The sequence below is a fragment of the Nesoenas mayeri genome (assembly GCF_963082525.1).
Source record: "Nesoenas mayeri genome assembly, chromosome: Z".
In the NCBI taxonomy this organism is placed as follows: Eukaryota; Metazoa; Chordata; class Aves; order Columbiformes; family Columbidae; genus Nesoenas; species Nesoenas mayeri.
The window spans coordinates 19,232,897-19,253,924 of record NC_137542.1 but is presented as its reverse complement, the minus strand read 5'-3'; positions in this window follow the sequence as shown (position 1 = coordinate 19,253,924).

The window sequence follows — 21,028 nt, the reverse complement described above, 5'->3', positions numbered from 1 at the left end:
TACTGTACCTTGCAGTAACTTAAATTGCCCATTTAAAGGTCATGCAAAAGGAATACAACAGATGTGATGAGACGGTACAACCACTAGATGTTCTCACATGTGTACCAAGACACCTTTTTCCTCAACTCCCCTAAAAAAAACCCAAACCCACCACAGTGAACCACAAAATAAGAAGCAGAAGTCAAGCTGCAACCAGTAATACAATACTTCTTGCTCAAAGAAACTTTGGTGAAATAATCTTGGATCACTGTTAACTTTATTTTAGCCATTACCACATAATAACCCTTTGGAAATTGCCATATGTGCTTGTTTGAGAACAGATTTTAAAAATGGTAGTTTTAGTTAATAGTGAGAATTAGGTGCTATAAATAGGAGGAAAATTACTACCACAGGAAAGTCACTGTGAACATTAATTCCCTTTTATCACTACAGAAAACACAACTTCATAGAAAAGCAGACCAAAAAAAAAAAAAAAAAAAAAGCATTGCATTATTTACTCTGTTCCTATATTTTCTCCTTGAGTATTGAGCAAGAAAAAAAACCTACTTCCTCTGAAGTTCACAATGTGGTCGCACTCTCACTCTATCATAAGACATCACCATAACTATTATGAAAATAATTATTAGTCATCTTCTTTATTACCCCCCATGTTCCATCTGGATCACAACTTTTATTCAATGCAGACATAAACGAGAACAAATGATACTGTACTTCTTTTAGAGATATACAGTAAGGTTAAGTTATAAAAAATTCAACTTGGCATAATTTATTTTATTTTTGCTTTGTTTCCCCATGTTAGTAAAACATAGACAGTCAGTAAAACATCACAAGCAGATGCTACAGGTTGCCTGAGCTGGGATACCATCCTACAGGGATAGAATGTTGCTTAAGGCTATAAATACTAATAAAAGCAGATTAAGTGATACAGACTAAGGTTTTCTTGGATCACTTTTTCTGCTCATGAAACTGCTCTATTATTTGTGTCTATTAGTATAACTTTGAAAGATCACTTCATCTTCCATTTACGGAAAATGTTTCTGACTCAAAAATAAGATCTATTCCCCTGCTTTTCTAAAACCTTGATAGACAGGTTACAAAGAGATACCTCCATCTGTAAGAGCAGTCTCTTGCACATGCTATTTCCAATACCTTTTATCAAGAAGAATACTTAAATGTCTTTTGAAACTATCACTTAATCAACATAATATCCAAATAATATCCAAATAACTTCAGTAAATGTATATTAATGTATCTCAAACTTTTTGTCCAAAACAAATTATGTTATAAGTTAAATACAAATAGAATTATTACAATAAGATTTATCATATCAGCTCTGGTAATACTCCAAAATCAATAGCCCTGACCTCAGAAGAAATTATTACTGCCAGTAATCCTTACCAGTTGCATAATGGTCAAGATGTCAATAATACAAAAACAGAAAACACACCTCAACTCAGCATAATTATATTACACGGATCCCTAGCTCCATCCTTCCTTTCCAAGAAACACAAAATGGTGACGTATCACAGCAGCAAATAAGAAAAAAAACAGCGTGGCATCACACAGTTCATCACCTTTGCGGTGTGCTGGTGCCATGTCTCAGAAGCACCAGCATGGTGCCAGACCAGGAAAGCACATAAGCTGATTCTATGGATGTAGTATAGTTAGTAGTATAGGCTTTTGGACTCCATCAGTCTGTGAGTCCTCTATGAAAAGGGGACAAAAATAAAAACAAAACAAACACACAAACACACACCACCACCACCACCACCAACGACAACGACGATGACAAGCTTGTTACAGAATATGAAGACAAGGATGTCACTTGCAACACACACATGCATGATAGGATTTATTGAATGTCTCCAAAATATAATTAATCTAATTATGCTGATAGTTAAGCACAAGCTTTGATTAAAGAAACTCTCTCTGTTAGCTTCAGATATAATTAGCACAACACAAAAACTCCCCTGTCTTTGAGAAGGCAAGGAGGAAAGGCAAAGTTGTAGATACAACAGCAGAATATGGACATGCGCAATTCATAATTCTAAACACAGGTAAATGTGCAATTGTACATGTTCTCGGTTTTCTGAAATGTCTGCATGGGACTGGCAGATATGTTGCAACAGAACAGCAGCCTGGGGCTGAGCAGATACCTCAGGGCATCTAAAAAGATATGAGCCACCTACGGTTAGGCAACTAAACCTCATCCCCAGTGATTAAAGAAAGTGTCATCTGACTTGACACTGCACCACAGACCTGAATAGAGGACTCCTTTCATTGCTGAGGATTTTTCCATTCCTATTACTTAACCATTTTCTAAACTCACTTTCATTTCCTTTCATTCTTCCTCATGTATCTTCTAAAAATCCATTTTTTAAATATATAATGGAACACACATTGCTTTTTTTTTTTTTTTTACAAAACTTTATTTAAGTAACCAAGAAATGTTTAAATCAATGTAACCACTCATGCCTTATTTAAGACATTAAGCACTGAGATTAATAAAATCGACAGAACACTGAACAGGTAGGAATATTCATGGCCTCCTTTTCCATCCCCATTAAAAAAACGAACACCTGCCAGAGCAAGCACAAGGAGCAGAAAAAGATGTAATCTTTAACTGCACTTGAGTGTTGCCTGAAGATATCAATATACCTATCTCACTCAAACATTCATAAATGTTTATTTTATTAATTCCATAACTCCACCAGAATACTATCAGTCACTTCTTAATCTCTCACCCTACATCAGGAAACATCTGATATTTATTTAAGTCAGACTGGTCTTTTTCTCATTTTTATTAGTGCTAGGAAAAGACAAAGCAAGGAAGTTCAGGACATCAACCTGTTTAAAAGTGAATTCTTACCCGAGAAGAAAGGGTCACTATCCTCAGGCTCAGTGAAATGGAACAGAAATCAAAGTTACAAGCTAATTTCAAATAATCAAACATTTTAACCATGTTCAAGCCTTCTGCAGAGGAAGGGTACAAAAAAGGGGAGGATGGGGAAGGGTGTGAATGCTGGCCTCCATGCTGAGAAAAAAAAAATACAGAAAAAAAAACCAAACCAAACAAAAACAACAACAAAAAAAGAATACATTTGGATACTTTCTAATGTATGATCTTATATAGAATATGAAAATGGAAACATCCAGGGTCTTCATTTCCACACCTGTAGAAACCTCTGAAAACCTGCAGCTGATGAGGAAAAATGAGTGCTGCAATGCAAATTACTACATTTGTGCCAAATACAAAGTTCACTTTTCTCTAACAACCCAGAACAGAAAACAACCTAGAGGGGGTTCTCAAAGAGATTTTGAAATAGGAGGAATCATGTGTTCTGATTAGGTTGGCAGAGCACCATAATCTACATAGAAGTTTGTCAGGAAATCATTCAATTCTGTAATCTATTTTAATACAGATTGCATAGAAGAAGCACACTTCCTGACCACATCATTCCATCCAATGGCCTCCAGTAGCTAACATGACTTTTGCACTACTTTGCACCCTTTCTCATGCTTCTATTAGAACAGAAAATCAAAGACTAACTGCACAAAAAGCCTATTGCACTTCGTTCTAAAAATGCAGAAGAAAATAATTTGACTCTTCTTCTAAATTATTTGTCCCAATAACACCGTCCAAATAACTTCTATTGTATGCTGCTGACCCAATTCTCACTGAATAAGTTAATTTTGCAGAATACCATGTCATGGATATAGGGAGCATGGTTAATGGTATTTGATTACCCAGCTTTGGTGACCTAAATACCTTTTGTCTGCTCTTGAAGCTTTGCAGTCCATTGTACCCTTGCTAGTTGAAGCATTTGACAAAAGAATCTCCAACCTCACTAACTGATCTTAGCTTCAATGAATTGCCACAGGACACTGAATTCACAGGGAAAAAGAGGAGTCAAATCAGCCATACAGACCATTATATAGCCTATGACATGCAAAAGATGCAAATTCATTTGTGCAGCTTTTCAAGTCTAACTGCCCAGTATTCTTAAAAAAACAAACAAACAAACAAACAAACAAACAAACAACCCAAAACAACAAAAAAAACCAAAACAAAATGAAAAACACCTAAACACAAACAAACAAACAAACAAAACCACTAAAATGGAAGATTAGGACTGAATTTGTGTGAAACAGCTATTAGTGTATCTTTCCTTCACATACAGAAATGACAACTTTGCAGAATAATTGTGCTTAAAATGGAAGAAGTCACTAAATTATCTATAGGAGAATATAGGTTATCATGATATTAATGCATCAGGGTTTGTTTGTTTGTTTATTGAAAGTACTCCAGTTGATATGTTAATAAGGCCAACCCAAGTCTACTAACGTCAAATTTGAAATTAATGTCACACTTTGCTGCCAAGACTTCCATTTCTGAAAGAATACCAAAGATTAATACAACTTTTTGTTAGGAATATTTATATGTACAGTAGGCACACAAACAATATTACTGGTTAAATGCAAAATATATTATTTGAAATTCACTTTTATTATTTACCCATACCTACAGATTTTCAGAGGATTAGAGAAGCATAAAAAAGTTGACTAAATTTCTTCTTAAAGATTTTTTTTTTATATTAATCAAATGCTTCTACGAGTATATGTAGGATATTTCAGTAATAATGATTTAATGTTGATCAAGACTCTCTCAGCACATTCCTCTCACTACAGGAATTTTACAGCTCTCAAAACAGGTTTCAAGTCTGACTACTTACAGCATGAAGTCTAATATCCTAGCTATATGAGCAGTTGAGGAGTTGGTTAGTACTGCCAATGCATGAGCCTCCTAACATTTTTTTTCTGTTGTGGTCAAAACTCACGATAATTAACAGCCAAAAAACCCACACACTTCCTTTAGGAAAACTTAGATGAATAAAAGTGTCAACTGTAATTTCATAATAGTATTATGATTTCTGATGAAGACAGCACTCCTTATGGTTTTCCAGCTCTCTGAAGAAGTCTGAGGATGCCATCTGGCAACCTCTTGGTTGCAATAAGGAAAGTAACTCAATGCAGACATGGATTGCTCATAAGGATTCTTCTCTTTGAACCCCTTCCATTGACAACTGACATTACTATTGAGCTTTGTTTAACACTACATCACAGCACATTCCTCCAAATGTAAAGGAAAATCTTTCAAGATTGAATCAACACACTATACTGTAGAATTTTTTTCTGCCACTTTTAAATGGATGTGATGGATATCATGTTCTTCTACCCAAATGGACAGCAATTCAGGCACCATTTTGGTTTATTTTTTGTTATTGTCAGCAATTCTGTAGTCACCCAAACAAAAGTTATATCAGTGCTCTCACTTATACTTAGGTGCAGGTATTGAAAGTATGTTGTACTTCATCATAAGTTGAATACAAAACTGGACTTTAAGGTTAAAATGAGGTCTTTCAGGGTAGGTTAAAAATTGTACTATAAATGTTCTTACTTAACTCCTGTTTGGGGGAAAAAAAAAATCTTTAGACTTTAAATTAATATGATATTTTAGATCTAGTTACAACACGAAGGGCTACTTTTTTGCTAAAGACAGAAGAAAATCACTTTTAGCTAGAAGAATTAGGAGAGTAAGGAGAACACAGAGCTGATCATGAACTACTTCAGATGATGTCCTAAGTAATATAGGGCTTGCTGAGACTGTATATCTTGCACCACAAGGAAGGATACATTTTAAGAGTGTAGGAGGGAGAGAGAGAGACAGAATGCGTCAAAGCTAGAGCAAAGTTACTTTGCCTGACATACTCCCACATTGACTGTTAAACTGCTGCACGAAAGTCTAAAAATCACTTTACTTCCAGACTACTGTAGATGCAATTGTTCTTATGCAGTTAATTTTGCTGTAGTAATCTTAAGAATTACAGCTCCCGAAAGAGTGGCTGGTATACAGTTCCAACCTGCTGCCACCAGAGGACCTTCATTCAAGTTGCACACCTTAAATCAATCATCATAAAGCAATTGTTCTGTCACCTGTAAGAAGCTCACCAGCTAGGAGGTTTCTCTAGCGCTCTGGAAACATGAGTTTACCTTATTCACATGGTTTCAGGAATAACTGGAACAGCCAATTACCCCAAATCTCTTTAAACCACGACTACTCATGTTTTCAGACTAGGCAATCAGCCTTGCTGAAACAGTTTCCTCTCCAACCCATCTTTCCACTGTGAACACAACACATAAGCATTTAACATTTCACTGCTAGGCAGTGTTACAAATACTCTACAAATGAGCAAGGTAACCTAAAACCAAATAAGGAGCCACAGCTTGGAGAAAGAGTAATTTCTTGATGGTCGTTTTATACAGCTCTTAATTTTTAAATTCAGGAAAAGAAAAGAATGCATCATATGCATGAAATGTTCACCTCACCTTTTGAAAAGCTATCTTAAACATACTGAAGAGTTCAACTTAAACAGCCTTCCAGCTTTTCACAATGAGATAAGACTTAAGCATGGGACTGACTGCTGTAGAGAACATTATTCTAGACCCAGTGTTTAGAGCAAGTAGAGAACTGGGCCTATAATACGTATCTGTCTTTTAACTAGTAAATACATTTGTTCATGCTGCTTACAGCTGAAACAAATTCCATGCAGCATTCTTAGGAAAAATCACTGGACTATTTGGACCCCTCTTCTTATTGCAAACATACACATCAAGAAGTCTCTTTCTCAGATACATCTCTAAAACATGATTTTACATTTCAGCACAATGCAAGTGCATAATCCGGAAAGTGTAATAGTATTTTAAAAAACTTAAAAGGCATTTAAAAGCATGCCTGTATCCAGCATAAGCTTAAAACATATTAGTATTTTGATAAACATTGCAGAACCAATGACAGAAATTTTATAAAATTGATTTTATAAAGCAGATTCTGCAGTTTCCACTCAGTTAAAATTCAACTAGATCTTAAGCTTATGCATTGACAAATAAATCCACTTTTTCAAAATAGTTACAAAGTTGACAGTAAAGAAATACAGAATGTAAAAAATGGTATTTCTTGCACAATAGTTTTCACTTAATAAAGCATATTTAATAAAATAGAAATATAAGAGAAATAGGACTGTTTCTGCAACTATTGACAACAAATGAAAACAGATGCGTAATTCAATCCTCGTATTGACCATAAAGTTGTGATTTTCTCTGCAATTTGCTATTTATTGCTAGCTTTTCTGTTATTGTTTTATACTGAATCTTATTAAAGAAGCTACCAGAACAGATAAACTGAAAATGAGACAGCTTCTAATAGCATCAAGGATGCTAAAAAACTTCCACATTATGCATTCCTTTTGCTTAATCCTGTGTGCACGTCTCCTTCTCTTAGTCTTTATTATTAAGTACATTTAATTTTTGTTTGAGTACTAATTCATCCATGCCTACTCCTATTTTTCTATTGGAATTTTAAATCCATTTGCTCCTAAACATTTTTCATCATAATCAAATATGACCAAAAATTATAGACCAAATGTACACCTTGACAATGCTTTCTGACCCTATTGTCTTTGTTCTATTATCACTGTGACATAAAACCCCTTGTTAATTTTATCAGAGTTTCTGTTAGGATTATAGACGCAAAACAGCAAGTTGGAAAGTCTAGAAGAAGGAGAAGTAACATAAAAGCTCTTTAAGAAACTTGTAGTAGTAATGACCTTATATGTGCAGCAAAAAAATTCAAAAATACATAAACAGGCATTCTCCAGCACAAATACTTTTGAATCTGAGATATTTCTAAGAACTTTTTAATTTTTTTGTTGTTGTTTTGGTTTGGTTTTTTGTCTTTTCTGAAGAATGGTCTGGATGTTTCCTTCTCCTCTGCTGGTTTTCCTAGAATCCCTGATGACAGCAATGAAATCCTAATGAAGGAAAATAACTACTTTCCTTGAGTACAGATACCCAAATTGAATCTGAAATTACAGGTCATCTGCATAAATGTCACTGTTAAATTTATATTTGCTGCCACAAACATTTTCCTGCCTACAAGGTCTTCAGAGTGATACTAAATCAATTAAGCTTACTCTAAATATGTGGGATTCAGTTATCAATCTGTTTTCACACTAAAGAAGCTCTGGACTGTTGAGAATTATCGGTAACCTTTCCCAAAATGCTGAATTGGCCTATTTTTTTGATTAAGCCAATGATACCTGTTTCTCCAACTTGTTATAGTGCTTGGAACCTGCAAAATTAGCATCCATACACATAAAACATATTAATGCTTTATGATTTGTTTGTTTCACAAACCAAGCTGCTTAAAATATCTATGTGTTATTTCATATTTATCATATCCACAATTTCAAAATAGTTTGTGTTATCAAGCATCATGTTTCTTTGTATATTGCCAGTTTGTTTGGTAAAGCCACATGTAGTGAAGAATGAATAGTCTGTCATAATTTTTCCATCACAGTTTGTCACCACAAAGTCTGGTAGTACATTGGTGTACTAAGTGATTAGTATCAAAACAGACAATGCTATTTGTCTCTATCTGATGCAAAGTAATGCAAGTACGCAGGATTTTATTAGTAAAAAATCCTACAATAGGCACACATTAGAGGAACTAATCATTCATTCCCTGCAGACTGCTTATATATTTCATCAGGCCATTATCCGATCCAAATAACAAGAACAATAGAAAGAAAAAAAAATATATTTGACTAACCAGATAGGAACTATGGGTTAGTTTAGTTGAACCACAGCATACTTAACGGCTTTGTTAGTTTGGATCATCTCTTCATTATTTGTCTTTTGGATTTGCTTTAGATCTGGGATATCTCCTGCAATACTTCAGTATCTGTATGAAAAAGTCGCTTGACACATACTCCACTTTTGCGATTTGACTCAGATTATTTCCCACAGTACCAAACAGTGATTACAGCAAAAGTGGAGTATGTGTCAAGCCATTTTTCATACAGATACTGAAGTATTGCCAGGAGATATCCCAGATCTAAAGCAAATCCAAAAGACAAATAATGAAGAGTATGCTCCAAACTAACAAAGCCGTTAAGTATGCTGTGGTTCAACCTAAACTAAACACCATAGTTCCTATCTGGTTAGTCAAATATATTTTTTTTTCTTTTATTGTTAAAACAAACACTCCGTTAAACATTCAATATTGCATGCTGCATGTTTGGGACCACCTTGCAGAACAGGCAGCTTAAATCGAATAAATGTCTCTGTACACAGTCTCAAAACAGTTCATGCAAATTATCTGGAGATATTAGGAGATATTATTTTAATGCTTTGCCCACAGGGAGTACAACACAGTCATAAGCTATGTCAAACGTTACTTACCAGGGAAAAAAAAAAGGGGGGGGAGGGGGGGAGAGAAGGAAGCTTTGATTTTAACTGAAAGATATATTCCTAGTACTAAAACAACAGTAGGATTCCTTACTAAGCCAGCAGATGTGTTTTCCTTTTATTTCAAGTTCACAAGTTCATTGGGTATTTTTTCTGTCATAAATGATACTGTCAATTATCCAAAGACTAGTGTGATGCAATATGAAAGTCACCCTGATTCACTGTCTCAGAACTTGTAGCCTATGCTTTGTTAGGTATTCCAAGCTTTAAAATTACTAATATCTGAAAGCAACTCTGAATGTCATCATTCTGCTGCAGCAGATTTAGCCTTTCTTACTTGTGTCACATTAATTTCCTAAATAAATTTTGTCTAATTACCTTTACTGTTGTGACATAAACTAATTTCTTTACTTCACAAAGAAAAGCATTTAATTTGACCCTAATAAACTTTCACTCCTGGTGACATTTATTAGTTGTGATTGATTTTGAATTACACCTGAAAATGTAACTTTATTGAGATGCTTAATAAAATACACTTGTAAATGCATGTTTAATGGCTTCTAATGAAACAAGTTAATTCTAATTAGGTGAACAATAAGAGCACAATATATGAGAGATTTGAGTTGCTTAGTTTATTTGCAGCACCTTATTTATTATTCTGAATTTTTACTGTAAAATAAAGCTAATTTGTGAAGAATTTGTTAAGAAGTATATTTTATTCAAATTCAAATCTATATTCCCCCTATAACAGATACAATAACACATGAAGAATTCAAATCTAAGTCCATTTGGCAGGAATAGAAGAAAAAATGCTGAAATGCTATTGATTCCTTCCAGTACATTCAAAATACCTGACTCAACTATATTTCTACTGACATAACAAAAAGGCTTTATTTAGATATTAGCAAACATGAGCAAATATTTTCATTGACATACTTTTCATCCTTATTTCCTTCCTCTACCTAGGAAACAGTTAACCCCCAACTTATTGTTTTCTCTACCAGAGATGCAGCAAACATCGATAATGAGTCCACTGTCCCAAGAGAAATAATCCCTGGAAAAGTTCTCCTCCCTCCCCAGGTGCAGTTATATTTAGTGCTAAACAACACCTAAAAGCAGACCCTTCATGATATATCTTTATTTAATCTTCTTTGTATCTTGTCAACTCTACAGTTCAGCCAGTAAACCTTAATCCTACTATTCGTGAAGCCCTCTTAAATGAAATTACCTTTTTGTTTACCCTAGATCTTTTGCACCTCTTTTAAAAGGTTCCATCAGTACTTTTGAACATGTCCCATAAAAGCACCTAGAAAGCAAAGCTGTTGTCTGCAACTGTCATCCTCATTAGAAGAAAAATATACATAGATTTTATATACGTAAAACTTCAAGAAAAATCTAACAACTTCAGAGACGTGGAATAAAAATGCTTACAACTGAATGCAGACAAAAACACTCCTAGTATCCACAATCCATGCGCATTTTACATTAAACCGAATACCCTATCACCTGGCATTACTTAGCAGGTCACACTGTGCCGTAGACCCCTCGTAAGGGAGTGACTCTTTGTTTCGCTTTTGTCTGTAATCTACCACATACCTATACTAAGACTAAGGTAGATATTATACAATACTTGACACACTCAGTTTCTTTACACAAGTATTCACCTGCAATTTTCTTTCCTCATAGAAGATGAGCAAACCACTTCATGCACCCCTCCCATTGAAAACAGGTCAGGTTACCACAGCCAAGTTCCTCTCTGACCAGAACAGTGTGATTTAAAAGCACAAATACACATACACACCTTTCTACATATAGATTTCTGTGCGTGTGTGCATATGTTGTGTGTGAGGGTATATGCTAAGAAAAGGTTTTGAGGAGCAGGAAAAACACAGAGACAGAAACCAAGCAAAGAGTATTTACTTACTAATGCAGTCCACTCGGACCTCTTTGGAAACCTGAAGGAGTCTCTGCTTTCACCTCCTGCCAATCAGGCGCTGCGTTGTGCCCCTAGTCCACACAGGCCCAGAAGGAACTGCAAAGAGAGAGAAGTACATGCCACATCAGGCAGTTCTGTTTTGGTGGGATCCAGCACCACTGCCGCTAGCTCCTTGGGGGTATGCCTGCTTTCAGAGCAGACACCGGCAAAAGAGTCAGAGTCGTCCTTCCAAAGGTTTGTGGTTTGCCTTTTTTTTTTTAACCAGTGATACAAATATATGTATCTACACACACATATATATGTATATGTGTGTGTATATATATATATATATAAAAGAAAAAACAAAAACACCTCCCGAGGCTCTTGCACCCTAAAATTTGCTGGGGGGGGAGCTCTGGCGGGAGAGGAGAAGAAAGGTACCTGCAACTCTCTCCGATGAGGCCAGCAGAGAGAGAGAGGGAGGGAAAGACCGAGGAAAGGGAGGAGGAGAGAGGGAGCGAACGAGAGGTGGGGTGGGGTGGGGAGGGGGGCGTGCGTGTGTGTGTGTGTGTGTGTGTGTGCGGGGCGGGGGACCGGCGGAACGGCTCCCGCCGGCGGCGCGGCGGCCGCCCGTTCTCCGTGCCCGGCACCGGCAGCTGCTGACGGGCGGCCCGGGGACACGGGGAGGGCGGGGCCGGGGTACGCGCTCCCCGCTGGGCCCCGCGTAGGCCCCCGCCGCCGCTCAGACAGCTCACCTGCATTTCCTTAACGAGCCACTTGATGGCTGGAAGCAGCGGCGGCTCCCCGGCCCCGCCGCAACTTTGGCGGCGACGGAGCCACACCGCCCTCGGGGAGATAGGGATGGGGAGGTGCCGGCCGCAGGGTGTCGCTCCGGGGGGGGGGACCGCGTCGGCAGCAGCCCGCGGAACTTTCCGCCCAGCGGCGGGTGACGGGGTCTGGGGGAGGGGGAGCGAGCAGCGGTGGCTGCGCCGAGCCCCGCGTCTGTGAGCCGGAGCCGCGGAGCGAGCCCGGTAACGGGGCGCGCTCCTCTACCACCTCCCACCCAGCGCTGCCTCCTCCCACCGCGCTCCCCGGCGTGTGCGAAAGGAGCGAGCGAGCTCCTCGCTATTAATAATTACAAAACCTATCCCCACCTCCCTCCTCTCCCTGGGAAAACAATTAATAATGCATTAAAATAATGCACCTTTAAAGCCACCGGCTGGCAATAATAAAATAATAATATTACCACCACTTAAGAGAGCGCTGCTGTCGATGTGGTGGCGAGGCACATTTTCCGAACATTCACACCCCAAGTGTGAGCACAAATTATGCTTCTGCTATTCCTAAGTCCCCTTCCTCTGTCAGAGCAACTATTATTATCACCATCAAATAGAACCGTCTCTCTCCAAAGATGAGTGGAGACATTGAGTCCCCGGGTGGCTACTGTGGCTGGGCTGTAAGGAGGGCACCCCACCTTCCGTTCACGCCAAGCCAATCTCATTGCTTCTCATCTTTTGCTTATATCGGTAGGTTAAGCATTGCGTTTGGCCCTTTTAGTGTTTTCCCTTCCGTTCCTCCCCTGACGATAGTTTGTGTCTTTTAAATAAAGATTTCATTCTGCCAACCCGCAGGAAGCTTTTAACAAGATGCAGCTGAGCGTGTCGATATCTTATATCTTTTTACTGCTGCTCCGGCGTGTACATCAACTCCAAACTCATTTCTTTTCTTCTCTGCCTGATACTGTAGCATCTCAGAGACGGCGGCGGCAGCAGCCGAGCGCTGCTCCCGGGGGGCACTTTTACTTTGCCCTCAAAGTATCTCCCAGCAATGAGGGCCGTTGGAGCGACCCCCCTTCTCTACAGCAAAATGCTGGGGTGATTGCTTTAAGATTCCCAGTTCCACTGATAACAATACAGTGTTGGAGAGCAGATGTGGTGGGGAAATGAGGATTTTCTTTTTGTTGAGAATACAGTTTTGTGTGTGCTCTATTTTTAATTAAGATTTTTCCAGAAATAGACCCCATCGAGATTTAATTTACAAAGGTATTTCTAATGCTGGTCAATACTGTCTTCCAAGAAGAACATTTGCAATCATTTGCCTCCCCACAACAATGTGCAAATGCTCTTCACAGACCTTAAACCGTTTATGAAAGACTAAAAAATGGATTTTGTTGTTCTTTTGTGTGTGTGTTGTGGGGTTTGGGTTTTTGTTTGGTTGTTTTTTGTTTTGTTTTAAATTTTCACTTTATCTGCATTAAAATAAAACTTTGTTCAGCATCCCAGCTACCTCCTATTGATTTTGGGGCTTTAAGAGGCGCTTTTTGTGTTGTTGGTTTGGGGTTTTTTACCAGAACGTTTTGAATCAAGGTGATTTCTTTCCATGATATGCGTTTCCAAGACCTAGCTGTGCAGTTCCAGCTTGCTGATCTCTTGCTACTCCACGACTGTTGAGCCGTAACCGCCCTCTTACGCTAAGGCTCAAGCACCAGGTTAAGCAAGAGGAGGGGCGTCGCACGGACCTAAAGCTCTCAAAAGCTCCACGCAGCCAGAGGGGCCTCCGGCAAGGGCTGCGAGGTGAAACATCCCTCCTGGCTGCGTACCGACAGGACGCGGCAGCGCGGGGGCCGCCGCAGAGGTGCCGCGGAGGCCGTGGCGGGGCCGCGGCGGGGACAGGAGAGGGGCTGGGGGGCCGTAGCGGCCCGGGCCAGCCCCGTGGTCACCACGAGGCAGCCGATCAGAGGGAGCTCGGAAAAGGGCTGGGTAGGACCTTCCAGCCCTGGGAGTGAGAGAGGACGCATAGTCCTCTTGCACTATTATTTCAGCTCCGAGGTTTACCCTGCACAAGCCAAAGTGCTACACTTAAAAGAGTACTGGCGATCGAGAGCTCCTGATACACTTGCTACTGAGCGTTACAGTTTTTTCTTCAAGGTTCAGTGCAACTCAATTTGACCTAGTTTGAAGCACAAAAATGCCAAGTTTGAGGGAAAGAAAATATTCCCCCTTTCCCCTCTTTTTTTCCCCCTTGAAAGGAGGCTGAAAATTGTGCTGTTGTAGAGTCCACCTTTATTGAGATAGGACAACAGAGAAGAATTTCCTCTCAGTGATGTTTTCCCCTTCGGCAGATCACTTGTGAGAATTGCTTTAATTTACAGCTAAATATGACAACACTAATGTTTGTAAAACTGATTTTATCTATACAGTGAAACGCTGCTAAATGCGATAGAAAATCAAGTATTCTAACATCTTAACACTCCTTATAAAATTGGAATTGTATATCTTTAATTCTTGTGTTCCTTTTGATCTTCAGACTTTCCCTGTATTTTTTTTTCTTTGACTTAGATTTTTCCAGCTATGTCTTATTCGTACATTTCCCTGTAAATTTCTTCACAGGTGTAAATTCTACAGTTTGTAATATGTTGATATATATTATCTTTCATGAGTACCAAAATTTTGTGAGGTACAATATGTTAAGAGATCACTTTGCCACAACTTATGTAAGGCCTGAATGAAGCACTCATACTGCATCCCAAGCATTACACCATGCTTTTTAAAGTTCGTGAGTTTGTGAACACTTGGGTGAATTCAACATTAGAAAGTGTTGCAATGTTGGTCATATGAGAACAACTGGGAGAAAATCCACAGGGATGCAAAAATCACATAGAATTAAACAAGAAATTAAAATAAAATGTTCCAAACATTAATTTAGAAATAAAAATATATCAGAACTAAGAAAGTCTCCAAGCTGCAGTATCTGCCAGATCTTATGACACCTGCCAGCTGAAATAACTAAATTTAACATAGAGCCAGTACTGCACTTTTACCCAACTAAGATACAGTAGGAAAGGTGTTTTGCATATCTCCTTGTTTAGAAATCAGTTGTTAGTAGTAAATATGTTGTTTTATATGTCACCAGCATTTCTTTTAAGGCATAATCTATTCCTTTTTTTTGCAAGCCACATATGAAAAGTATGGATGAGGCTAGGCATTTTAAAAATAATGACAATGAAGCTTGTGGAAAGGAAAAGACAAGCCTAGGAAAACTGCAGAGCTGACAGTTTTAATATGCAAAATGCCATCTTATTTCCACCTTTAAGTCTCTGTGGGCACACATCCTTCTTTTTGTCAACCAACTAAAGTCTTCAAACTTCTACTTCTTGTGGAAAACATCCTCAAAGAAAAACAGTAGACATTTTGATATATAGTGTGTTTATAACCACAATGAACAAAAATATGTTGAATCATCCCATCCCAAACTAAAAGTGTTAAGAGTAATAGAAAATACATGAGAAAGAACACAGCAAGGAATCCTTTATGAAACTCCTCTCAAGTATTTTTTCCTAGGACAGATTCTATCATCTCCTGCAACAAACTGAGGAGATGACTCAGCAATTCATAACCACCTGGGAGGCAAAAGGACAATTCCTGCAAAGACCAAGCACTTGCACGCAGCTCTGAAGCCCTGATATCTTCACACCATTAATTTGACACAACTTCATCAACACAAGCTCCACATAGTTGTACCTTCCTATTCACACCAGTCAGAGCTAAACACTTTATTCTAGGGGAAGAAGGAAAACATTCAAATGAAAAATTACACAGTACTTGTATTTATATAGTTTCCACATAATCATCTCTTAAAACAGACAGGTAGAAAGGTGACAGGGAAAAGACTGCATGTATTTTTCCTTTAACTGTGCATAAAATATAATTGTCCATTCTTCATAGTCTGTGTCTGTATGCAACACATACTCCAAATCTCCATATGATGAGAGATACTAAGAAATAATTGCATACCTAATGTCCTGGTTTCAACTGGGATAGTATTAATTTTCATCCTAGTAGCTGGTATAGTGTTGTGTTTTGGATTTAGAATGAGAATTATGTTGATAACGCACTGACATTTTAGTTGTTGCTAAGCAGTCCAGGGCTTCTGTAGTTTCTCAGGCCATGCCAGGTGCACAAGGGTGCACAACCAAAACAGCTGACCCAAACTGACCAAAGGGAATTTAATGGATTCATAGAATGTCTTGAGTTGTAAGGGAGTCCAACTCCTGTCCCTGCATATGACAACCCCACAGTTCACACCATGTGTCTGAGGGTGTTGTCGAATCTCTTCTTGAACACTGTCAGGCTTGGGGCCGTGACACCTCCCTGGGAAGCCTGTTCCAGTGCTCCATATGACATCATGCTCAGTATATATTTTGGTGGAAACTGGCTGTGGGAACTGCTGCTCAGGGACATAGTAAGCATCAGTCACCAGGTGGTGAGCAATTACATTGTGCGTCACTTCTTTTATATATGCTATTATCATTATAATAATAATAATTATTATTATTTTTATTTCCATCACCATTGTTATTATTATTATCTCACTTTCTGTACTATTAAACTGTCTTTATTTTAAACCACAAGGTTTACTACCTTTTTTTTTTTTTTTTTTCCTAGTCTGTCCCCCATCCCACTGCAAGAAAGCAGTGAGCAAACAGCTGTGTGTGGTGTTTAGCTGCTTGCTGGGTTAAATCACAACACATATACATGGATTTGTTTCCTTACAAAATGAGAGAAATTTGAGAAAGTGTTTCCTGCTTTTGGATCATGAGGGGCCTAAAAATTCACTTGCTGCCATAATATTTAATTTTCAGGATGCTGAAATGGCATTCCTTTGCAAATAAAGGACAAGGTACATACCCAAGAGCCAAATGTCTCATGGGTCATAATAGGAATTTTTCCTGGGGAGGACTGTAGCTCAGAGAGTATGACAGGGTGCATTAATGAGAAAAAATATTTTATTATAGGACAGTCATATTTATTTATTGCCTATGTTCATTTCTAGAACAACAACCACCATATATCCAAGCATATGTACTTTAAAATACTTGTACATGGCAGTATTTTTGCTAAAAAAGTTTAAACAGAAAAATAAGTAGATCAAACTAAGATGTTATACAACATCTTCTTCATTGTCTTTTTTTCCTTTGATCCAAGAGACGAAATGGGTCTTTAGTCCCTGTTACCAAGAAAGTATTTTTTTCTATAAGACCGAATGCCATAATTTTTCTTCATTATTGCTGACCTTTTATGTGTTAACAGTCTCACACTGTACAAAATAATTGTGTCTGTTTTTAATAACATGAGGTGGAAATCTTGAACATTTAAACTGTAGAACCTGGGTCATAGTGTTTGTGTCTGACAGGCTAAAGATATTTTGCTTTGTTTCTCTCTCCCTAAACCTCTGTTTAGGCACCTATGTTTGGATTCATAGGACTGATGTCTGCTGTTATTTTACCAGAGCAGCAAGAGTTATCTAAAGGACAAAACTCTTCAGTGTGGTTCTACTGAACATGCTCAGCTCTGGCTAGGCACCTGGTTAATTTTATCTGAGGAGACAAAGTGAAAACCAGCTTCATGTCTTCGGTTAAAGTAGATTTCTAACTGTTAGAGAACAACATGAAAATAAATATGCTGGGCTGTGTATCCAACATCAGTATGTTTCCTTTATTATTTTTCCTTTCACTGAAACAGCTGGTGTCACATTTGAAATCCTGTCTGACCAGATTGCATGTCTGGCCAGTATATCAGTATCTATGTTCACATGGACCTTGAAAAATTCCAGGGATTTCATTGTGCATGAAAACATGCATTGAAGTTTTGTCACATTGTAGTCCATTATGGATTTAGATTCTGGTCTACAGTACTGAAGATAAAGAAAGATTTTGCCAGTTAAATTAGTGAGAACAAGACTGGTCTCCAAATGAGTAACCTCATGTTGGTTCTTAAACAGAGGACCTGGCAAGTGATAAATAAAGTGATACTTTTGGGGGAAAAAAAAAAAAAAAAAAAAAAGATGACTGATGGGAGAACTCCTTAAGGCAGATAATGATGTGCCTTGTGATAAAAAACGTTGTAGTTCTCTTTGTGGTCTTTTAGTAATGACCTTCATCTCTATTATACTAAGGGTTTAAAGACAGAAAAGTCTTTGTTTATGTCCCTGGCGGAATGTGTGTCAGATAAGCATGTTATTTTTAATTCGTGGACTAATGTAAAACACTCTGATTTTTTTATACATCAAATCATGTCTTCATGAACTATAAAATCTCTTCCTCATTCTTGGATTAGCCAACTGATTTCTTTTAACTTTTCATTTTAGTGTTTAATGAGTATTGCTTTAATTCCTCCATGAATAAAAAACCAGAAGTTTTTTACCATTGGGATCAACAGACCAAGATTATGCAACTTAAAATCTTCTGTATATGATTTTTAAAAATACTTTTTTAATACAAAGTAAGTGAAAAGAAAATCTTCAGAGATAATAATTATTTTAGACAATCAAAGGGATGTATGTCAGAAGTGTTTCATACTGTCTGGAAAATAGGAATTATTCTGTATAATTAAATTTTTGTTGAAAAGTTAATTTATTCTCAGTTTTTTTTCCTAAGGTCCAATTAGGTTTCAATAACCAATTTCAATTGAGGTTTATCCTCATTTTGCTGTTTTCTATCCCTTGCAACTGTAATTTGAGGCAGGACTGTTTGTTATACTCTGGCTTCAGTTATACCTTTCTTTGCAGAAATACATGGATATATGTAAATTGGACACTCTTCTTAAATTGTAACATACTTCAGGTACAAGCTATACATAGTGTTTATAGAGTTCTCAGTTTCAACTGAAACTCCAGACTCATAATATAACTCATAATATTCTTAGCAACTTTCCAGTTACTTCTATAGAATATCAGTTCAACTGATAGAGAAGAGTATGTAACATGAAAGGGAATGCAAAAGTTATTATGTTCTTGGAGTCATCCCTTCAGGTGTAGAGAAGTAAACGTGCTGAGGTGCTGAGCGGGGGCTGGTCAGCTACAATGCCTGTACTTCCTTAACATAACTTAAAGACCAAAAGAAACTTATGGCATTTCCATAAGCTTATGCATACAAACTACAGAAAATCCTCTGTGAATTAGTGCATGGATCTGTAGAAAATGTAACTATGAGTAGAAATTATCTCACATTTCTTCTAATTCTAGATCATCAATAAAATGACTAGCAAAAAAGTTGACATGTGTAATGCATATTTTTGAACATGACCAAGAACTGTGAGACATAAAAGACAGGATAAGATCAGAGGAAGAAAGAAAAAGATGAAGAAAGAAAAGGAGGGGGAAAATAGTGGATGTACCCACAGATTAATGTAACAGTAATTTCTTTTTTATGGAAATCACCTTACTACAAACCTGTTTCATGATTCAGCAGTCCAGAAATCTATGATTTGTAATACTAGATCTATCAGCAGTGAAGTGAAATTTGAGTCAAAGTGAAACTTTATTGTAGAGAGGATACATGAGAGGAATTGCACAACCTGGGTCTGAATGATCAGTATTTTCTGCAATGTGCTATGACATTAGGTAAGTGATACACTTTTGCACAGCTATATAGTGCCAGTACTGGTGTTGGCAAGCGTAATGATGGTGAAGCAACATTAAAGCCTATGGATGAACAAAATTAAATCTAAAGTGACACTACTGTGGGGAAAATACTGCCTGAGAAAGCAATATTTTAAGATGTGATGTAGACTTTGCATACTCAATAGAGTGGCTTCAAAGTTTTATAGGAAAAATACTATAATGATGTGCCAAAGAAAAAAATATTTTTTTAAACATTTTAAAGTTAAAATTCACTAAGTGTTTCAGAAGAAAATGCCTGCTTTCCTGAACAAAGTTCCACACTGAAATTTCCTATCAACAATACTTTCTGGAGGTATAATCTTAAACAAACACTGTTATTCTTCCAAAAGCTACAACTAACAATCAGGAAATAACTCACCCACCCATTCCAATATTCTATTCAGAGTGAAATATTATGTATTTCAGAAACTATATATTCATAAATGCAAACTGCAAAAATAGAAAAAGTTGGAATTTAAATTACTGTAAACAGAGAACTCATCCTGCTTTCTATGTGAAGCACTGGATACACCATGAGAAAGCTGGTGCATAGGCCATGGCAGTGTATCACAGATTTTATTGCTTTTACATATTTTTGACAGAACACATTAGTTATTGTCCATATCATTCAAAACCACCCACAGAAGATCAGATAGAGTCTATTTTCTGTCTGATATACTATAACATAATAAATAAATCTATTGTTATTATTATAAGATTGCTTACTCATTTTGAGTAACTCTGATAAATCAAGACATAGTATTTTGGTTTTGTCTTCCCAGTGTTGCATTTATAATAGAGCACTATCCAGAATTTCTAGCTTACTTTATCAGATTCTAAATGAGTCACAGATAAATTTCATTTCTCTGTGACAAAAATTCTGAGTATAAAAAGCAAACTGAAGTTGAAAGGAGCAGGAGGGGCTTAATGGGAAAATTAAGTATTTCTGCTCTTGTTTTCACTGAAGTTCTACTTGCATTTGACTCTAGAAAAATCCCTGTACACAATGCCTTGACTATTTAGAATGTCTCCTACGAACGTTCGTACAATGCCCAACAGAATGACTGTAAGGAGGCAGTGCAAATGTACAGACAACCCTCAACCTAGTAGTTGTGATCACAACCATTAATTGCAGAGACCTGCAATGCTTTCCTGTTCTTCCAGACTGCAGCACTTAAACACATCTTAATAAATTGCTTGAGAAAGAACCAATAAGTGTATGTTCCAATACTGCTCTACATATGAGAGAAGGTAATAGGCTCCAGTGTGTTATATAGCAACATTCACACATGCAGTGAGATTACCAGACTGCAACTGGATCACCAGACTCTAAGCTATTTAAGTCTTAAACTTTAAGATATCAAAGAG